Source organism: Amblyomma maculatum, unplaced genomic scaffold (assembly GCF_055883805.1).
Source record: "Amblyomma maculatum isolate TAMU_Amacu unplaced genomic scaffold, ASM5588380v1 scaffold_20, whole genome shotgun sequence".
Lineage (NCBI taxonomy): Eukaryota > Metazoa > Arthropoda > Arachnida > Ixodida > Ixodidae > Amblyomma > Amblyomma maculatum.
The window spans coordinates 1,980,112-2,001,069 of record NW_028146745.1 but is presented as its reverse complement, the minus strand read 5'-3'; the positions used below and the strand labels follow the sequence as shown (position 1 = coordinate 2,001,069).

General features: G+C 45.2%; 1 non-coding gene and 1 pseudogene across 1 annotated transcript; both read left to right on the top strand.

Annotated features, from left to right (window-relative positions):
* The first annotated feature begins 10,710 nt into the window (after window positions 1-10,710).
* On the top strand, window positions 10,711-12,619 carry LOC146171522 (uncharacterized; annotated as a pseudogene).
* Window positions 12,620-14,794: 2,175 nt separating this feature from the next.
* On the top strand, window positions 14,795-14,867 carry TRNAL-CAA (transfer RNA leucine (anticodon CAA)). The gene has a single exon. It is a non-coding gene; the product is annotated as a tRNA-Leu (tRNA).
* Window positions 14,868-20,958: the final 6,091 nt, after the last annotated feature.

Genomic DNA, 20,958 nt, shown 5'->3' with positions numbered 1-20,958 from the left:
GGTTTACATTGAGTGTAGCTTGGCATTCATTGGTCAATATCATTCGACCAGTCTTAGTGGCTTGCCAACATCGTACACATCTTCAGTTCCAGTGGCTGTTATTACCCAAACGAGTATTGGCCACTGACCGACATTGAACATACCAAGGCATGCAGTGGTAAATATTGTGCAACCAATATTTGCGGCTTAATAACCTCGAATAGATCTTGGCATACATTGGCGAAATTCATTTGCCAATCGTGATGGCTTCCCAACATTTTGTATATCTGCAGATAAAATGGTCGACGATGGCGTACAATGGTAAATATTCTGCTGCAAGTATAGCAGGCTTGTCGACATTTAATATATCTTGGCATATATTGTTTATTGTTATCCCACGGGTCTTAGTGACTTCCCAACAATGTATACTCGTTGGTTCTAGTGGGCCATATTGCCTAATGAGCTGTGACATATGATGGCCAATATTGCCCAGCCATCGGCAATGTCTTGCCCATAATTGTGGACACTGAATACAGCTTGGCATTCATTGGTGAATATCATCTCACCAGTCTTAGTGGCTTGCCAAGATTGTACGCATCTCCATTTCCGATGGCCGATATTGCCCAACAAGTGGTGGCCACTGGCCTACATTGAACATATAAAGGCATATATTGGTAAATATTGTCCAACCAGTATTGGCGGCTTGTCAACATCAAATATATCTTGGGATACAATGGTCAATATCTCCTGCCACTCATGACGGCTTCCCCACATTTTGTATATCTGCAGATCAAATGGTCGACCATGGTAAATATTGGCAAATATTGATACATGGTAAATATTGTCCTGCCAGTATAGCTGGCTTGTCGACATTTATTATATCTTGGAACATATTGGTTAACATTATCCCACCGGTCTTAATAGCTTCGCAACAATGTATACTTGTTTGTTCTAGTGGGCAATATTGCCCAATGAGCTGTGGCAACTGGCCAGCATTGCACCTACAATGGCATACAGTGCTCAATATTGAAATGTCAATATTGATTGCTCGTCAGCACAGAATGTATCTTGGCAAACATCGTTCAATATCCTCTGGCCAATCATCTTGGCTTCTCAGCATTGTATATCTGCAATTACAGTGGTCGATGTTGCCTGAAGAATTTTAATGGCTTGCCAAAATACCATACATCATTACAAAGGTTAATCAATATTTAAACCATATTTACACAATTACACAGGTGAATAATAATTTGTCATGTCCTGTAAAACGCCTAACTAAAGGGCTAAAGAGTAAATGGGGAAGCCGGGTTTCTTTTGGCGAAGGAGGCACAGTACATTCTTTCTAGCAGTGCTAGACAGGTGGCTATTCTCGACGCAGCGGCGCCAGCCTTCGCCGTGGCAGCGTATGCATTCTTTGTTTCCACGCCTCAGCAGCGTCTAGTCACCCCCGGCGGAATTTCAACTTGCGGTGTTATATGAAACCATGCGGGCAGCGCTGCCGCGCTCGCAGAACAGGCGCCGCACCCTTTCTCTCTTCGGTCTTGCTTCTTCTCTCTACAGCATAGGTGCGCGCCTCGCGGGTTGTCTGCTGCAGCTCCGCTCGCTCTTGGAGAATAAACAGTAGAACCATCACATGTCTGGTCCTGTGTCGCGGAACAATCTACAGCTCAGTGTGAGTACCACTGACCTTCTATTTAGGATAAATGTTCGTAACGGAGTAGGTTTTTGGGAGAATTTGCTGCTTTATTTGCCTCTCATGTTGTTATACTTCCCTGCAGGAGTGAAGACACGGGATGACTAGGACGACCCTTTGCGTGCCAATTTCCTCTTGGGCTGCTTTGGTTGACACTGCATGCACGGCTGTGCTGGACGACCAGTCAGATATCCATTTTTTATCAGTGTGGCGTATTAACTAAAAATTAATCATTTTGTTAGTCATTGGCTCCTGATAATCAAAATTAACAGAATGTGCTTATTGGCTGTTTATGTACGCCGAGAGTAAGAAAACCTTTTGATTCAATTTATTACACCAAAAAAATATGCACTCTTCATGAATTCTAATTTCAGCACACTGACTTGTACAAACTAATTTTGCAGCAGTGGCAAATTTTACTGCTCAACAGTTTGCAGAAGCTGTACTAAAAGAAACCAATTCTGCATAATATTTTCTCTTATTTTTGTTTTCGCTAGCAGATGTTTGTACGAATGGAAGATGGTGACATGCAAGCTGCTCGAGCATACATCGGCAAGGGCTGCTGAAAGCTGCTGTCCTTAACCGAGAGCAAAAGGCGCATGCTAGAGATACTGCCTTGGCAGACACCTGAAGCTGCCTTTAATGCGGCATCTTTCTACAACTTGGGATCTGCCGACACCTTGTCAATAGACCTAACCAGAGGTGGAGACATGGAAGTCTGACAGAATTCTGCCTATCATTTTTTTTCACTATGTACCACATGCGAACGTAATAAATTTTCATGAAACGAACAATTCATGCGTTTTTGTGTGAATGCACCTATACATTTAGGATGCTGTATATATGTTATTAGCGGCGTGTAAATACCTGCACAAACACAAACTCAATCCCGTATTTTGCGCATGATGGCCTTGACTTCCTCTGCGTCGTAACTTCCATCAAATCAAAAATAGTCACAAAACAATATTAAACGATACTGGGAGTGCCTGGATGCCAATGATGCAAAGCCAGTGGACAAGCTTGGATGGGCGATGTTCGGCAGCCGATGAGCCTAGCGGGATAGCAGTTATTAAAAGCCTGCGAGTACGTTTGGTTGTATTGGATAGCCAGTGAAAGTGGCTTGATGTACGTTATATAAGAGCTAGTTGTTATGCTTGGGTGGAAGATATTGGGTAGCCTTTGAGTGAGGCTGCATGCCAAAAAATAACCTAGTCTGCCTTTGGTGGCGATTGTAGGAAAGCCGGTCTTGTACAATGGGATAAATCATGGCACGGGTAACACCCCAATAACACACCATTATTGGCCCCATTATTGGGACCGGTTTCCGCCAATATTGGGCTGATGGCGGTCCGTTGACGGCATGCTACTTGGGTTATGGATATTTTTTCTGTCTTTTTATGTTTTGTTTTTGTTATTGACAAGAATAACTCTTAAGAGGATTTTAGAGATAAAAATAATAAATGCAAAGTGGAAGGTAAAAAAACATGACAATAGTGGGTGTTGAATCCACGACCTCCGAATAACGCTTGCAGTGCTCTTTCAACTGAGCTACATCGACAGCTGTCGAACAGTCCGCATCTTGTGTATTTATGTTGACTGTAACCGAAACCTTTGAGCATTCACCAGCACCATCCTCATCCCTAGCGATGGATGTAGAACATACTCATGAACCGCGAGCTTCACGAAGCACGTGATCATTGGGGAAGGCAACAGCTGTGCGAGAACCCCTTTAGGCTACTTTTTAGCCCTCAAGACTGCCAAAACCAAGACCCTCCCTCATTTCCCCTTCAATTCTCTGATATATATATATATATATATATATATATATATATATATATATATATATATATATATATATTATAGTGGCTTCACAGTAACCACAGTTCTGCATAAACAAAATACCCATAAGAAAGATATTAGGCGAGGAGACATGATCTCCGCAGCACTATTCACAGCTTGCTTAGAGGAAGTATCCAGACACTTGAAATGGGAGCAGTTAGGGATAAGGGTAGATTGAGAATAGCTCAGTAATCTACGATTTGCTGATAGAATTGCTTTGCTAAGTAACCCAGGGGATGAACTGCAAATAATGATTGATGACTTCAGAGAGGAAAAGTAGAAAGGTATGCTTGAAAATCAATATGCAGAAGACTAATGTAATGTTCCCCCCTCATGGATCACTGCCTTGTCGTGGCGGAGGGGATTGCGAAACTCGATGAAGTTGTGAGGTCTGTTGAGTAGGGCCACCCAAGACAGACAGGTCACGGCAGAGAGTTCTGACAAAATGTGATTCACTGGAGAAGGTAATAGCAACCCACTCCAGTATTTCCTGCCAAGAAAACCCTATGACCAGTCACAATAGCATTAATGATATGGCGCCGGAAGATGAGCCTCCCAGGTTGCAGGGCGTCCCACATGTTACTGGGGATGAACAAAGGGCGATTCCTAGTAGCTCCAGGACGAATGAAGCGGCTGGGATAAAGCCAAAATTACGCTCAGTTGTGGATGTGTTGGGAAGCGACCGGCACCGATCATCAGCTTCTTGTCGCCAAATTTAAGCTTCTATTGAGGAAAACGCATAAAACAAGAAGGCCTTTCAGGTATGATCTGGATCAAATTCGATCAGAATATGCTGTTGAAGTGAGAAATCATTTCAAAAATTAGTTCTAGAAGACAGAGAGTCTGAAGAGATGTGGACTGATGGGCGTGATATAATACAAGAAGTTGCTACTTCTTGTATTATATCACGCAAAAGAAATGCAAAAAGCAAGCTGGTTATCTGAAGAGGCTTTGCAAATAGCTTAGGAAAGGAGAATGGCAAAAGTTATGGGGGAAAAAGAAAGATACAAGGCTCTCAATGCGGATTATCAGAAAATCGCAAGAAGAGATAAGAATGCCTTCCTGAACATACAGTACCAAGCAGTTGAGGACAACATCCAATTGAGCAACTCAAGAGCTCTGTATACGACAATCAAAGATATCAAAGGTAGCTTCTGTGCTAAGCTGGGCATGATAAAGGACAAACGAGGCAGGGACCTCACGGAAGCCTCAGAGATAAAGAAGAGGTGGTAGGAATACACAGAACTGTACAAGAAGGACCCAGATGTGCAAACCCAACTTAAGACGGCTGTGATTACTGATCTCGAGCCGGGCATCCTGAAGAGAGAAGTTGAATGGGCCTTAGCCAGCCTTGCTAAGAACAAAGCTAGCGGAATTGATGGCCTTCCAGCTGAGTTGCTTCAAAACCTCAACCATGACGACACTGTGAACGTTCTGTATACATTATGTCAGCAAATTTGGACAACCCTGCAGTGGCCACAGGATTGGAGGAGGTCAGTTTACATCCCTATTCCAAAGAAAGGCAGTGCCAAAGATTTTTTTTATTTATGTTTTTTGGTGCGCTACCAACTGCCGCACGATCGCGCTTATTTCGCATGCTAGCAATATGATGTTGAAAATCCTCCTAGGCAGGCTGCAGCAGTATGTGGATCGGGAGCTTCCGGACATGCAAGCTGGGTTTCGCAACAGCAGAGGAACTAGAGACCAGATTGCCAACTTTCGCTGGATTATGGAAAAAGCAAGAGAGTTCCAGAGACCCATCTACTCCTGCTTTATTGATTATGCGAAAACGTTTGAGTGCGTAGATCACCGCAGATTGTGGCAAGCTCTCCATGAGATGGGAGTTCCAAATCACCTCATCTATCTCCTCAATCAGGAACTGGTATGAAGGGCAAAATGCCACAGTCAGAACTGGGCATGGTCTTACTGATTGGTTTCCGATTGATAAAAGAGTGAGACAAGGCTGTATGCTGTCGCCCTGCCTATTTATCTATATGCTGAGTGCATCATGACGAAGGCCGATCTGGACGAGTCTTCAGCTTCAGTGAAGATTGCTGGGAAACGTATCAACAACCTTAGATATGCGGATGATTGCACTTTAAAGGCAGAAGGTGAAGTGGAACTCAAGAGACTTGTGATGCGCGTACAAGAAGAGAGTGAGGAGTTTGGGCTTAAACTGAACATTAAAAAGACAGAGATCAAGGCGTCTTGCCCCATCAAGTCCTGAGCATCAAGGGGCAAGAAGCGGAAGCTGTGACAAATTTTCTCTTCTTGGGCTTCAAGATAACCCCGGAAGGAGACTGCAGCCATGAAATTAGGAGATACCTACTTCTGGGAAAGAGAGCCATGGCTAGCCTTGACCGCCTAGTAAAGAGCAGAAACATTAGTCTGCCAACCAAGATCCGTATAACTCCTGCTATGGTATTTTCAGTTGTTATGTATGGATGCGAGAGTTGGACTGTGAAGAAGGCTGACCACCGCAGAATTGACGCGTTTGAATTGTGGTGCTGGCGGAGACTCTTGAGAGTTCCTGTAACGGCCAGAAGATCAAGTCAGTCAATATTGTCGACCATAAACCCTGACTGCTCATTGGAGGGTCAAATTCTAAAGTTAAAGCTCAGCTACTTTGGTCATCTGATGAGAAGAGAGGAGTCGCTGGAGAAAGATTTGATGTTGGGAAAGGTTGAGGGTCACCGGAGAAGGGGTAGACAGCGAACGCGATGGTTAGATGGCATGCTCGAGGCGCTGCAGACGAAGTTATGTGATGTTAGGAAGATAGTGAGAGACCGGAAAGCGTGGCGTGATATGGCCCATAGGGTCACGAAGAGTCGGACACGACTGAACTGAACTGAATGCAATGTTCAACAGCCTCGGGACGAAACCGCAGTTTACGTTATGTAGCGAAGGACTGGGAATAGTAGGAAAATATGTATACTTAGAGTAGGTAGTAACGTCAGATCAAAACCTTGAAAGGGAAATAAGAAGGAGAATTAGATTGGGACGGAGCGCATTTGGCAAACACTCTCACAGTATGATAAGAAGCTTAACGGTATCGCTCAAGAGGAAAGTATACAACTGTTGCATCTTACCTGCTCTCACCAATGGGGCTAGAAGATGAAGGCTAACGAAGAGGGTTCTACCTAAATTAAGAACGCAGAGGGCTATGGAACGAAAAATGGTAGAGGTAATGTTAAGGGATAGGAACTGTGTAGAGTGGGTAAAAGAAACAACTTAAGTTACTAATATTCTAGGGGAATATATAAAGAAGAATGAGGGGACCCGTGCAGCACATGTAGTGTGAAGAGCATATAACTACTGGTCGCTTAAGATAACAAACTGGATGCCAAGAGAAGGAAAGCATAGCAGGAGGCAGCACAATGTTAGGTGCGTGTATAAGGTTAACAAGATCGCAGAGGTCACGTGGATGCAGCTAGCCAGGACCACGTTAATTGGAGAAATACTGGAGAGGCCTTCACCCTAGGGTATAGTCAGGCTTTTGATGATGATTATGATGATGATGATCAAGGGTAACTATTAGAAGTGGACAATTCTATTGCATTCATTGGTGTTGACCGGTTCGAAAAACATTCAAACTGGATTTACTGAAAAGAGAATTTGAAAGAAAAACTGCAATGGAAGCATTTGGAAATCCATCGACGTAACTTGCGACTCAAGCGGCCTCACACAATTTATCATTCTCTGTTTGGCATTCAAAAACCGAAATATGTACTTGCATCTCATAAAATTTCTGACCATGTAGACAGTAGCTGTAAAGTACAAGTTATTGCCTCAACAACTGTTGTGGTTCGAGTTTATTTTTTCCCAAAACAATAAGCTGTTGCAACAATCTGCCTTCTACACCACTTGTATTATGTCCAGTGGTGGTTTTCTTTCTGTATTATCATTTCAGTTTTATGGAGCTGTGAAATTTGTTCCCTCTTTTATTTTGTCTTCGTTTTACTGATAATTCGACTTGTTTCTGTGAATCACATGGCCTATGTTATATTTTTTTATACACTTTCCCGACTGTAGTGTCTCTTGGCGCTGTGAGTGCATAAACATATTGTTACGCACTCAGTACGTAACGGGGGTGTTCTTTCGAAATGTCTGCCACAAGGCATAGGTTGAGAAAGGGGGAATTGGATGCAGGAGATAGAAAGTTAAAAGAAGGAGAGAAGTCCAGTTGCACTTAGATATTCGAAGAGGTTGGTGGTGTCGTGATTTCTATTGTCCACTTCTCGTAATACTAATCACGGTTCCACCTCAGGCCAACCTTCATGAGTAGCCGTTTTCTACCTGGAGACGTTGCTGGACACGTCCACAAGAAGTAACGCACATCACAGATCTCAGGTGCAGTGTCACAGTGAGGGCAGCTGTCAGTCACTGGCAGATCTTTATCACTCCAACGATGACGTAAAGATGGGGTCAGAGCCTCCCCTTCCCGAATACGGCTCACTGATACCTCCTCCTGCCGAGTAAGATTAAGGGGCAGTGGATGCCAACACGAAGGAATGAGAGCGCGTGTTCGCTGGAGCAGAACTTGAGAATTGGAAACGGGGTACAGGAACGGATCTGGGGGATGAGGGGAAGGTGGCGGATCGCTTGATGTGTTTGTGTGCGTCATAGCATACGCTTCAATATTTATATTTATATTTATTGAATATTTATGTGGATCGCGAGCATGGCCGCCAATCCAGTGTATGAGCACAGGACATAGGTACTTTAAACAGAGCAAATCAATAGACAGTTTTATTTGGAATGTGCGTCGAACGGCCTTAAGCTGTTTAAGGGCGGTGAGAGAGTCGGTGTAAAGATGAACTGCATTGAATATAGGAACGGGCAGAAGGGAATAAATGGCACTGTAATTTGCTTGAAGTCTATTGCCAGAGGGTTGCACGTATCCGCGGTATATGCACGTGAAAGTTCAGATGCGGATGAGAGGGACTATACACAGAAGTAAACTCCTCGCTCTGCAGTGTGTGATGCAATGGTATATAAAATGCATCTTTCAGGCAGATGTGGGGAAGATACCGACGGAGAAGCAGTGGGGCGATTGTCCGTAAGCAGGCAGTACGACCATGGAGAAAGTGTCTTTAAACGATGGAGTTGTAAAAACTTTGCGAGCTCTATTTGCCATCTGCTTATCAATGAGCTCACTGAGTGTATTTAGCTGGCTGTACTCCTGAAGTATTGGTATGGGTGTTAGACGAGGGAGACACAATATTGCACACATAGCCTCACGATTGATTGCCTCAAGGGAGTCCCACTGTCTATGGGTGAGACGTTGAAACTGTGCCTGGTAGATTATACGTGGCTAGAGGACAGAGCAAACAAGCTGGCGGGCCGTGTCAGCACGCGCGCCGCCAAACCGCATCGCTATGCGACGAATGAGACCTAGAGTAGCGCGAACGGACTTACGGATGGCTATCAGCCACGGTGTGCCAGTCCCAGAGGAATGAAGAATACCAAGAATGCGAAGGGTTTGTGCCTGAGGAATCGGAGTATCATCTATCATAAAATTTATAGTGGGAGCTTTCCCTAAGCCAGCTTTACTTCCAATGCGAATGAAACAGGATTTTGTATGCGAGAGAGTTAGCCCCAGAAGAGGGAGGCGAATTGTCAAGACATCCAGCGAATGCTGGAGGGCCGCCTGATGGACAGACGTATCTGGGTGACAGCACCATAAGGTTATATCATCGGTGTACGCAAGCACGCGTATAGAAGGAATGGTCTCTAGGGTTCAAACAAGTGGAATGAAGGCCACATTAAACAATTTAGGTGCGTGTACGGAGCCCTGGGGCACTCTTCTATTTGACGGGAAGTGACCAAAGGGCTTTCCATGGACACGCACACTGAACATTCTATTTGTAAGAAAGGTGTAAATGGAGAGAAGAAACCTTTGAGGGTGACCAAGAGTTTGTAGGGAGGCAAGAATGGCTGAGTGAAGGATGTTATCATATGCCTTTGTTATATCTGCAGCGATCACGGTTCTAACAAGATGACTGTGCGGAGAGTGGTGGAGCACGTCAGCAGCCAAAGTAGCAAGGCCGTCCTCCGTTCCCATTTGCGGGTGGAAGTCGATTTGGGATTCTGTATACCAATCATAGGATTCAAGCCACCACAATAAGTGAGTGGCGAAAATATTTTCGTAAAGCTTGCAAATTGCTGGCGTCAGGCAAATCGGACGAAGTGCTGGGAGAGATACTGGAGGATGACCTGACCTGACTTTGGTATTGGAACAACAATAGAAGGCTTTCACTCGTCCGACATGACACCAGAATGCCACACGTCACTGAATGCCTCAACAGGGCCTGCAAAGCATTCTCTTCAAGTTGCGGAATGAGGAGTTAGGTATGTCGTCGTACCCGGGAGCAGAGTTAGATTCGAGGCATTCAATGGAGGCCAGCAGCTCTGCCATGGTTAGGTCAGAAGTAATCTCCTAGGGGGTTCAGTAACCGGTAAGCAAGGTCGAGAAGTCGAGGTGGAATCATAGTGTGGAAAAAACTGTCTAACCGCCTGTTTTGCAAATGTGTCCTCATCCACATTCATCGCAAGGCGAATGCTCTTTGTGTAATCAGAAACTTGAAAAGAGCGTTGCATGGCGGAAACACTCGCCAAAGTTGTCGATTACCCTGCTTGGAGGACAGGCGATCATACCACGCAGCCCAACGTTGCCTTCCTAGACGCTTTTCATATCGCTGCGCACGTACGGTAGCCCGGTGAAGAGCGGGGATAGCCGATGGGTCATCGGGGTAACGAGCAGCATAATGATCCGCCTGGCGACGCAAAGCCCAAAGATTCAGGAGGTGGATGTCCGGTTTTGGCTCGTCTTCATTTACAGTGCTGGTAATCATGTGGAACGCAAGAACAGCAGAGAGAGTATAGACAAGCGTCATGCTTGTAAACAAAGGTGGCGCTGTGGTCGGCAGCGACCGGGGTGTAGGCAAAAAGAGCAGACAGCCCATACTGCCTACACAGGCTACGACAACCAGCGACGCTGTAGTTCGAAGGAAATCGCGCTCGGGAACGTTATAGCTTGTTTTGTGAATGTGTCGCGGCATTTTTATATATCCGAGGCGCTTAAGCACTTACTTAAGAAGTAGTGTTGTGTTTTTAACCTATCCGTCGGGCAGCTGCAAGTGAGCTGGCAGATTCGTTTTGCGGTCCTTGTCAGCAGCACGTGTGAACTGCGCATTACGATGGGCGATTATATCGATAGATTGAGTGACATAGAAAAAGCAAGGTACGTACAAAAACTGGTCGTCTACGGTTCTCAACTGCCCGATCCATACAGCATACCGGAGCGCCAGTGGAAGAAAGGCGACGATGGAAAACGGCTTTGCCCGCCCTTTCAAATGACTAACCTTATGGTGTGCCTCCTGTAATCGCCAAGCCAGTTCACCCTAGAAAACATTGAGAACTGCAAGACACTTGAGGCCTACAATTATTTTGAGTCAGGTAAGTCTAATCACTATTTTTGTCATTTTTCTGAAACGAGACAAGGTTTCGCTCCGCTGTTAACGCGGGTCCATAAAGAGGCATCCACCTTTTTCCTTTGCCCTACACTAACATGTAGAAGTTTTTAGGGCTTCAAATAAACTTTTAGCTGTGATGTAATAATGTGTTTATTTTTTAATTACGATTTCAGCCACTTTCTTGCGCTTGATCGGAGTGCATTTTGAGATGGCATTTGCTTTTTATCTATGCGAAGTTTTGTCTCAACACATGTTAGTGCTGTGCATTCGTGCATCGGTGATGTTTGTTTTCGCAATTTTCCATAATTTTCGTAATTGATCACTTATTTAAGTAGCTCTGCACAAGTGTCAAGCATTATTTTTCTTTTGTTGCTGTGCATGAGACACGGCATCTGCGTGCAGACCTTCATTGCTTGCGTGCGTCGAGATAACTGTGCATGCTAGGCATCAACACAATTTACTTTTCGCAACATTGCTAGGCTGATGAAAATAATCAAGTATTCAAGAATGCCGCTGACATGCCTCTACATGCATTTCGCACTTCGATGTCTCTTTTTAACCATCTTACGAATCTTAAAGTAACATACCAGCAGCGAAGTTGCAGTAAGAGACATCTGCCAAGTACTAGGATTTTTTGTTAGTTGACTGTATTCTGGCTAGCCCAACATCTGCTCGGCAGATTTCGCATTGTTCACAGCACCGTACAGCGTGCAAAATATACAAATCAGTCTTTTAAGAAACCTTGCAGCAAAATAAGATATTATAAAAGGTTTGCCACGTTCTTTTCCCCGGAGCACTTCATTTCAGTGTTGAAGTAGCAGCTTCAGTTAAACAGTGCAGTTGCCCACTATTACTTGAGCTAACTGTTTTGTCTCATTTCATAGAATAAATGCAAATAAACAGCAGTTGTTGTCTCTGCGATTTATCGCATGCGAATTCCATCAGATACCAATTTTGAGTACCTTTGTGCCCATGGATAAATATTTCAGGATTCGTTAGAAAGGGCCGCTTCTGGGCACCAAGCACAGGAAACGTTTGCCTGATTCGAGCTGAAGGGATGCCATCGCAAACCCAAGCTGGTAAAGGCCATGATGTCTGGGTTTGCATAGACTGTATGTCCGGGCACGTCTTGGCAGCGCATTGTCAATACAAGACGGGTAAGTGTGAGAAAAACACTGACAGCTAATTGGTTGTGCCCTGTATAACTGATGTTCAATGTATAGAGTACAATTTTTGGGTCTGTTTTTCAGGCTAAGTGAAGTTTGTAGCCACGTAGCTGCCACCTTGTTTGCCCTTGAAGCAACTGCTCGCTCCGAAGCCGGCGAGTCCTGCACATCTCGGCCATGTGCATGGAGCTCTCCAACTTCAAAAAAGGTTACCATATCAATCATTAGCCTAGAAAACCATTATTATCAGAGTCCCAAGCATGAAAATAATACTGACAAAATTCTGTTTGCTTTGCATGCAGATCACAATGGTTGCAATGGATCAAGTTGAGCTCGGCAGACCAGGAAAAACGTTAAAGAGGCTTAAGCCACAACCTGGTCACACGGCAGAAACTTACAACAGCAGGGACAGAGGATTATTTCAGGCACTTAAGCGCTGTTGTCTGTTGTCTGTATACGAACCTTGAGGGTGTTCAGCAGCGCCACTTTCAACCATAGCGGCGGACGTGGAACGTCCTGTGTTACCGCCAGCGTCACGCAGAACGTGATCAAGAACGAGGGCGAAAGATGTGCTAGAACCCGTCATTTCCCCTTCAGTTATCTGCTTGTAGCTTACGGGGGTCTCGGTTCCGGTAGTCTTGAAGCCATAGGCTTCCAAAGCACCGTCGAGCGGCGCTGCTGCTCCTGACAGGGAGCGCCATCTCTGACAGAAAAATAGAAATTGGGGATACACGCGGTGGTACCACCTACGCATCCCGTTCAAGTTTTCTCCTTTCGCTCGCTCGCTTCCGCGCACGTGCAGACGTCTCGCGCGGCTTTGTCGCGCGGACAGAAAAGCACACACTGGATGCCACCGGCTCAGCTCGCTGCTTTCCCGGCCTGCGCTGTGCGCTTTCTCTCGCATGAGCACGCGCCTTGACGTGTCCCCGCAGGCGCCCTGCGACATGCCACCTGCATTCCGTCGTGACTGGGCAACCTGACGCGTATTTCCATGAAGGATACGTAATTATAGGCAGGAAACTTTTCATTCACGTCTACACTGTAGAGAAGAGAACAGACGGGGATGAGCAAATATTGATTCTGAATGCGTCCCACGCTACCAAAAACGTAGGAAGTGCATCTCGAGGTAAGTCCGCTATATAATTATATTGTCATATATAATATGTTTAGGAACTGTTAAAGTATCATCAGTACTGTGAAATAAAGTGGCGCGCTCATTCACCATCATTTTGGCGTGTAGCATGCGATCTATATACGGATTTGTTTTTATTACGACGTTACCAAAGAAAATCTTGCAGTAGAAGAATAAGTATATAGTCCGAAGGAGGTGTTTCTTCAAAGACAAGAACGCTAGCCATCTGATAAGCACATGCGTGCTCCGTGCGCTGCACGCGACATAAACGGCTCCTGACTCGGAAGGCAGGTGAAATCCAAGCTTGTACTACACTGTTTTATTTCGGTTCTTATTAAATGGTTGTGCTTCATTTATGATAATATTTGGTTTGCACTCACGAACCCTGTGACGCGAATGGGGTGCTCCGTGCGAGTAGTTTCAGTCGAGCCATAGCTAGGATCACTTTTGTACTGCACTTCCGACATATCTTCGTTAGTAATGATAACAGAATATAATAATAATAATAATAATAATAATAATAATAATATTAATAATAATAATAATAATAATAATAATAATAATAATAATAATAATTTGTTCACTTTTTGGCCAATTTGAGAAAATTTGTAAAAGCGTCTTAGCAAGGCATGTTTTCCAACGCCGCCCCAACCCCCCGAAAAAAAAAGGCCTCGCTCCTAGATATTTTCTTGGTCAATCTCAAAATGAAAAGGCAGCTGTGGACCCTTAGGGCACATTCACACATCAGTGTCGATCGCAGACGTCGCATCGGTTGATTTGGTTGCTTTCAGAGAACTCACAAAGCAGGAAGAGAGCCCAAAAAATCGGCAAAACTAGACTTGCGGGGAGGGAAGAGCAGGATAATCTTCCCTCCTTTCACTTTTTATCCATGGTGTTAAACCACTGTACCTATTTGATGCCGCTCCAAGCCGTCTTTGTCAGCTCTCAACATTTCTGAGTTTACGAAGAAAGGGGAAATGGGTTTTTTTCGTTTCCACAAAGAACGCGAGACTTCTCAGAACGCTGTCATGCGCTTAAAAAACAGGAATTGGGAACACGCTTGCAAAGGAATCTGCAAAGTTTCACATGTGAGCCTCGTCTTTTGGCGTTTCGCCTACTATTGTGGCTTCCCATGTCACAATGCTACTTAGTACATCCGTTTTGCATCAGCGGAAGCGTTTTTGTATCGCCAAATAACCGCCAGGCGCAACGCGATCGCCGCGCGTACACAGGAACCTAGCGGAGCGTCTGCTCCGGCGAAGCCCCATGCATCGTTTCACATTTCGCCACCACGCCAGGAATGTGGCGCTGCCGTCGGGCGGCGAAACTTGAGCTGGAGAGGGTTCTAGCACAGCTTTCGCCCTCGCTCTTTATCACGTTCTGCGTGACGCTGGCGGTAACACAGGACGTTCCACGTCGGCCACTATGGTTGAGGGTGGCGCTGGTGAACACTCTCAAGGTTCGTATAAAGACAACATTAATACCCAACAAAGTAGCAGGGGGGACAACGGCCGATGTAGCTCAGTTGGAAGAGCACCGGACTCAATATTCGGAGGTCGTGGGTTCGGTTCCCATCATCGGTACGTTGTTTTTTCTTCTACTTTGCGTTTAATTATCTTTCCCCTGAACAGATTACATTACTAATTTATGTGATTATCGAAGTAAAAATGAAAAAAAAAAATATCGACAAAGTACAATCTCCAATGCTGTCCTTGGCCTCGCTGATTGTTGGCTTCTTTCCTTCCTCCTGAGTAATTTTCAGATTTGCTCGGCTTCGATAATTGACCAAAGTTTGCGTTTCTCAAGCTACGTATCAATTCGTATAGTCTCGGGATGGGGTTTTTGGCATGTATCGCAGAGAGGAAGAATTCAATGCCATCATGGCCTAACCTGATCTGGAACACATATTGAAAGTCGTAGGTTGTGAGAAGGATGTCTTGTATTTCTGGCGCTGTTATTGTCACTCGTATTATGCCCTATTGTACAAGCTTCAGGACAGCATTTTTCCCACGTTTAGGTTAAATTTCACAGAACAGCTTGATTATCATCAGCAAAAATGCTACACTACAGTGATATTCTTCTTGAACCGCTTGGTTAAAAGTTAGCTTGAATTCTCAAATTCAGAGAACGAGAACTGAGATAGACGACGAGTCCTGTCATTTCTAGGCAAAGGTTCCTGATTTTTTAATAATAGGGGTGCGGAAATTCGTGTTTCGGTTTGGAAATGAGTTGTGACCCTATATGGAACATAATACAATCGGGGTTCCGTCAGGCCAAATTTAGGGTCTCACCCACATACATTTGGAGGCCACCATTGAATCAGCTACACTCAAATCACGTACGACGTCAATTTCAGTTAAATGTAGGAGGGCTCGAATTACCAAGGTCCAGTAGGCAAAATTTCTGGATCGGCCCACTTAAACTTGCAAAGTCACACATCAGCTAGCGCTACTCAAATTACACTGGATACCAATTCTGGCCGAATTAAGACGAAGTCAAATTTTGGAGGACCGGGCCGAATCTTTGGGTGGGGCCCACCTAAATCGGGAGTTACCTTTGAGTTTACCATACTCAAATTAGGTTGGATACTAATTTCGGTCAAATTTGGACCAAGTCAAATTTCGGTACTCCGGTGGAGCGAATTTCCGGGTTGCCCACTTAATGCTAGAGGTCACCAATGAGTTCATGGCACTGAAATTAAGTTTGACACCAATTTCGGTAAAAGTTGGACAATGTAAAATTTTAGTAGTCCTGGGGACCAAATTTTGAGGGTGGCGCATTTAAATTTGGGGGTCACCACTGAGATGATTATGCTAAAACTAGATTGGACACCAATTTTGTTAAAATTCGGATGAGATATACTGAGTGTCATCTCCAGATGAGATGACACATTTTGTGCATAATTTCTGCACAGGCCTTTTCTATTATGATCCTATAAATGAAAGTGTATAATTGGAAACCTAAGCTCAAGTTTCGCTGCGCGACAGCAGCTCCGAATTCCCCGTGTGGTGGCGAAATGTGAAACACCGGGACATCGCCGGGGCAGATGCTCCGATAGCTTTCTACGCACGCCTGGCGATCGAGTTGCGCTACCGTATACTTGGCAATACAGAAACAAATTTTGTAGTCGGCAGCCACAACCGCAGGCGAAGAAAACTATGTAGATGCCTTTGGAAGCGTTTCTGCAAGTCCTGTTTTGCAACGGCATTGCCTCGTCCTGAGACGTCTCGCATTCTATGTCGATATGAAAAGATCGAATTTCCCCCATCTCCGAAAACTCGGAAATGTCGCCAGTTTACAAGATAAGGCTTGGAGAGCTAGCGAAAGAATACGATGGTTTACTACCACGCCTAGGAAGGAAATGAAGAGGGCGGAGGATTCACCTGCGTCTTGTTCTCTGCGTGTGACTTATTTTGCCGATTTTTTGTGCTCGTTCCCTTCTTTGTAGTAGTGCTCAATCAACCAAACTAACAGGTATCCAGTGTGTGACGTCCTCGATCAAGACTCGCAGGCGTGAATGCGCCCTTGAGTTCTAAAACGACCGGGAAAACGACATGAAACAATGTCTTTTTATTGGAAAGCACGCGTTGCTGAGAAGCTTTTACAGATTTCCGCAAAACGGCAAATAACCAAAAAATGTCGAAAGCGCAATACAAAAGCGCACCTATGGCTCGATTTGTTTCATGTGCAATTTGACCTTTATAGAACAAATCGATTATCATTAGAAAAATACTACTCTACAGTGATATTTAAAGGCATTTAAGGGCAAATATTTGTGGTTTCTGCATAATTGGGATGCAAAAACTGAGATTCGGGTTTAAAATTAGTTTGGCCTTATTCGAAAGAAACAAAAATTAGTGGTCCGGCAAGCACGATCGCGCCTATTTCGCATGCTAGCAAGGTGATGTTGAAAATCCTCCAAGGTATGCTGCAGCAGTATGCGGATCGGGAGCTTCCGGACGTGCAAGCTGGGTTTCGCAAGGGCAGAGAAACTACAGACCAGATTGCCAACCTTCGCTGGATCATGGAAAAAGCAAGAGAGTTCCAGAATTCTATCTACTTCTGCTTTATTTATTATGCGAAAGTGTTTCACTGCGTAGACCACAGCAGATTGTGGCAAGCTTTCCAAGAGATGGGAGTTCCAATTCACATCATCTGTCTCCTCAGGAACCTGTATGAAGGGCAAGAGGCCACAGTCAGAACTGGGCATGGTCTCACTGATTGGTTTCCGATTGATAAAAGAGTGAGACAAGGCTGCATACTGTCGCCCTGCCTATTTATTTATATGCTGAGTGCATCATGAGGCAGGCCGGTCTGGACGACTCTTCAGCTGGAGTGAAGATTGCTGGGAAACGTATCAGCAACCTTAGATATGCTGATGATACCACTTTAATGGCAGAGAGTGAAGTGGAACTTAAGAGACTTCTGATGCGCGTACAAGAAGAGAGTGAGAAGTTTGGGCTTAAACTAAACATTAAAAAGACAAAGATCATGGCGTCTTACTCTATCAAGTCCTGGAGTATCAAGGGACAAGAAGTGGGAGCTGTGAGAGATTTTCTCTTCTTGGGCTCCAAGATTACCCCGGAAGGAGACCGCAGCCATGACATTAGGAGACGCCTGTTTCTGTGAAAGAGAGCCATGGCTAGCTTTTACCGCCTAATAAAGAGCAGACATGACACTGACAACCAAGATCCGTATAACTCGTGCTCTGGTATTTTCAGTTGTGATGTAGGGATGCGAGAGTTCTGTGAAAAAGGCTGACCGCCGAAGAATTGACGCGTTTGAATTGTGGTGCTGGCGGAGACTCTTGAGAGGTCCTTGGATGGCCAGAAGATCAAATCAGTTGATATTGTCGACCATAAACACTGACTGCTCATTGGAGGGTTAAATTCTAAACTTAAAGCTAAGCAACTTTGGTCATCTGATGAGAAGAGAGGAGTCGCTGGAGAAAGATTTGATGTTAGGAAAGGTTGGGGGTCACCAGAGAAGGGGTAGGCAGCGAACGCGATGGTTAGATGGCATCCTCGAGGCGCTGCAGATGAAGTTATGTGATGTTCGGAAGATAGTGAGAGACCGGAAAGCGTGGCGTGATATGGCCCATAGGGTCACGAAGAGTCGGACACGACTGAACGACTGAACTGAACTGAAGCCGAATTTCAGATGCCATGAGTCTGAAATCAGAGGCCGTCATTGACTCGGCCGCACTAAATATTACGTACGACTCCAAATTAAGAAAGTCAAATTCAGAAGGTGTCGGTTAACGGAGGTTCGATGGGCCTAATTTCTGGAGCGACAGGCCTAAACTTGCACACAATCATTGAGCTGGCCATACTCAAATACACATCGGAACCGATTCTGGCCGATTCAGGTCGAAGTCAAATTTCGGAGGTATAGGACCAAATTGGTGGGTATGGCCCCCATACATTTGGGGACCACCGTTGACTTGGCCCTAATCAAATTAGGATTGGCACCATGTTTGGGCAAATGTGGACGAAGTCGAGTTATGTTGGTCTTGTGCGCCAAATTTCGGGGGTGGCCCACTGACACCGCTTAATATATAATTTAATACCGATGCGCTGCTACTGATGCGTACACTCCCAGACACCCTTAGAGGGGGGGGGGGGGGCGTAGCATTTATGATATGAAAAGAGATGCCCTCGACTCGCATGGCAAACTCAGCCGCAAGTTAATTACCGGTAGTGACCGAAAGGCATGGCCGTTTGGGGCCCATCATTCGCCAGTTCATGCCAGAGTGAGCATTGGAGTCATAGCAAATAAAACAAACTTTATGCAGCAAGAGACGATACAGAAGGATTCACAGTGACATTTAAACACTCAGCACGAGGTTTACAAAAATCAAAGCAGAGAATGCACCCACAGATGCTCTAATAACAAGCAGACTTCAAATCATTAAAGAATACAGCGAGTCAGTGTAAATAAATACCAAATTGTTCAGCGTACATAGTCAGACCGATGTCAGAGAGTCACGATGTGGCCTCCATGTAGACATGCGCCGCTCCCTCGCAAAACAGTGGGCTTGCCGAACAGCGGGTTGACCCTGGGAGCCAAGAAGTAACACTGCAACATGCCTCTAACACTGGCTGCCTTTCCCAAGCGACGAGACCTGAATAAATGTGGCGCGCTGCGTCTTTGATACAACGCAATAAGGCAGGCATGCACATACACGTAACTTTTACTCTTTAAGCGTCGTCTGCTCATCCCACTGAAAAGCGAGTATCGTTGGTAAGCTTCAGCCAAACCTTCTGGAGATGTCCAGTTTTTTGTTCAGCCGGATGAGTCATGGGCATCGCCAAATTATGATTGGGGGATGACACCAATGCACACAAGGCTACGCGTTGTACTGGCACGGAAAATGAGTCAATTTTGCTATATCCTGGTACCCCGTCTGCGACGTCACGCGTGTTTCCTTCCCGCTGGGTTGGTTCGACTACGTTCGCTGATTTTATGACATCCACCTTAATATGGGGGTCAGTACTAAGTTGCCCATGCTCAAATTAGGTGGGACACCGATTCTGCTTGAATTCGGATGAGATATACTTAGACATCACCAGAAGATATGACACATTTATTCAGACTCTCTTCGGACACCTTTTCTATCATGATCCTGTAAAGGCAACTGCATATTAAACAGCGGTTTCAGGCTGTTAATTAGAGCTGGTGCGTTTAAACATGTGCATCTACCCGCACAACCTCCACAGTAGAAGCAGACTCTGCAGTGCTAGCTACTGACCAGTAGACCAAATGCGAGTCAAGTAATAACAAGAAAAATATTAGACGTAGAGCGTCAGCCGTGCTATATTAGTTACAAAGAATAAGGAGGAACATGAAGATCTGAATGAAGCATCAGAATGATGCACTACAATGAGAGAGGCGCTTTACCTCGTACTCAACCTTGCTGCTTGCTGGTACGAAGGTTTTTCGCCGGAAATAATGAAGCCATTGCTTCGTCCAGAAGCGATCCCGCTTTCCGTGTGGTAGCAACAAGCTGCATAGTCATCCTCAGCCCAGTTAGAATAGCTAAATGCACAACACCGTGGCTTTTGTGTGTTGTTGTTGGGGCTGTAGGAAGAAGGAAAAGAAAATGCACGGGCCTGTTACTAGCTCTGTAGTTGAGCCACCTCCGCTGCCTCGTGCGTACAGAAGAGAGAAAGTAGAGAAGGAAAGAAAAAGAGGTAGAGAAAGACGCGCGTCGCAACACCATCGTCCACCATCTAAGTGGTTGCGAGTGCAATGACGGCGTACAACCGATAAAAATTTGGTGGCAGGAATAGCCACCGCCGCAAGCGGCGTTGAGTCCCAGCCCCGTAGGGCCAGGGACAGCCACCCTTCCGTGTGTGACATTTGGCGAACGCGCCACAACGAGGAACATCGTGCGGATGCCTCCTTGAATAGACCGATCCCACCAACTGATCTGCGCATGCGCCAGTTTTCCGGATGATCTCCGCCGCCATGTTAGTTGTAGTCGGCCGGTCAGCGCGCGCACTTATGCCACTGCATTCCTGGAACCACCGCTCCGCGCAAACTAATCGCACATTTCTCAGACTTTGCTGCCGAGAAAAAATTGTGAAGTCATTATTTTAGAAAATTGCGCTGAGTGTTACATGCAAGGAAAACGTTCTGACCATCCGTTTGTTCTTTTAAGCAATGACATAT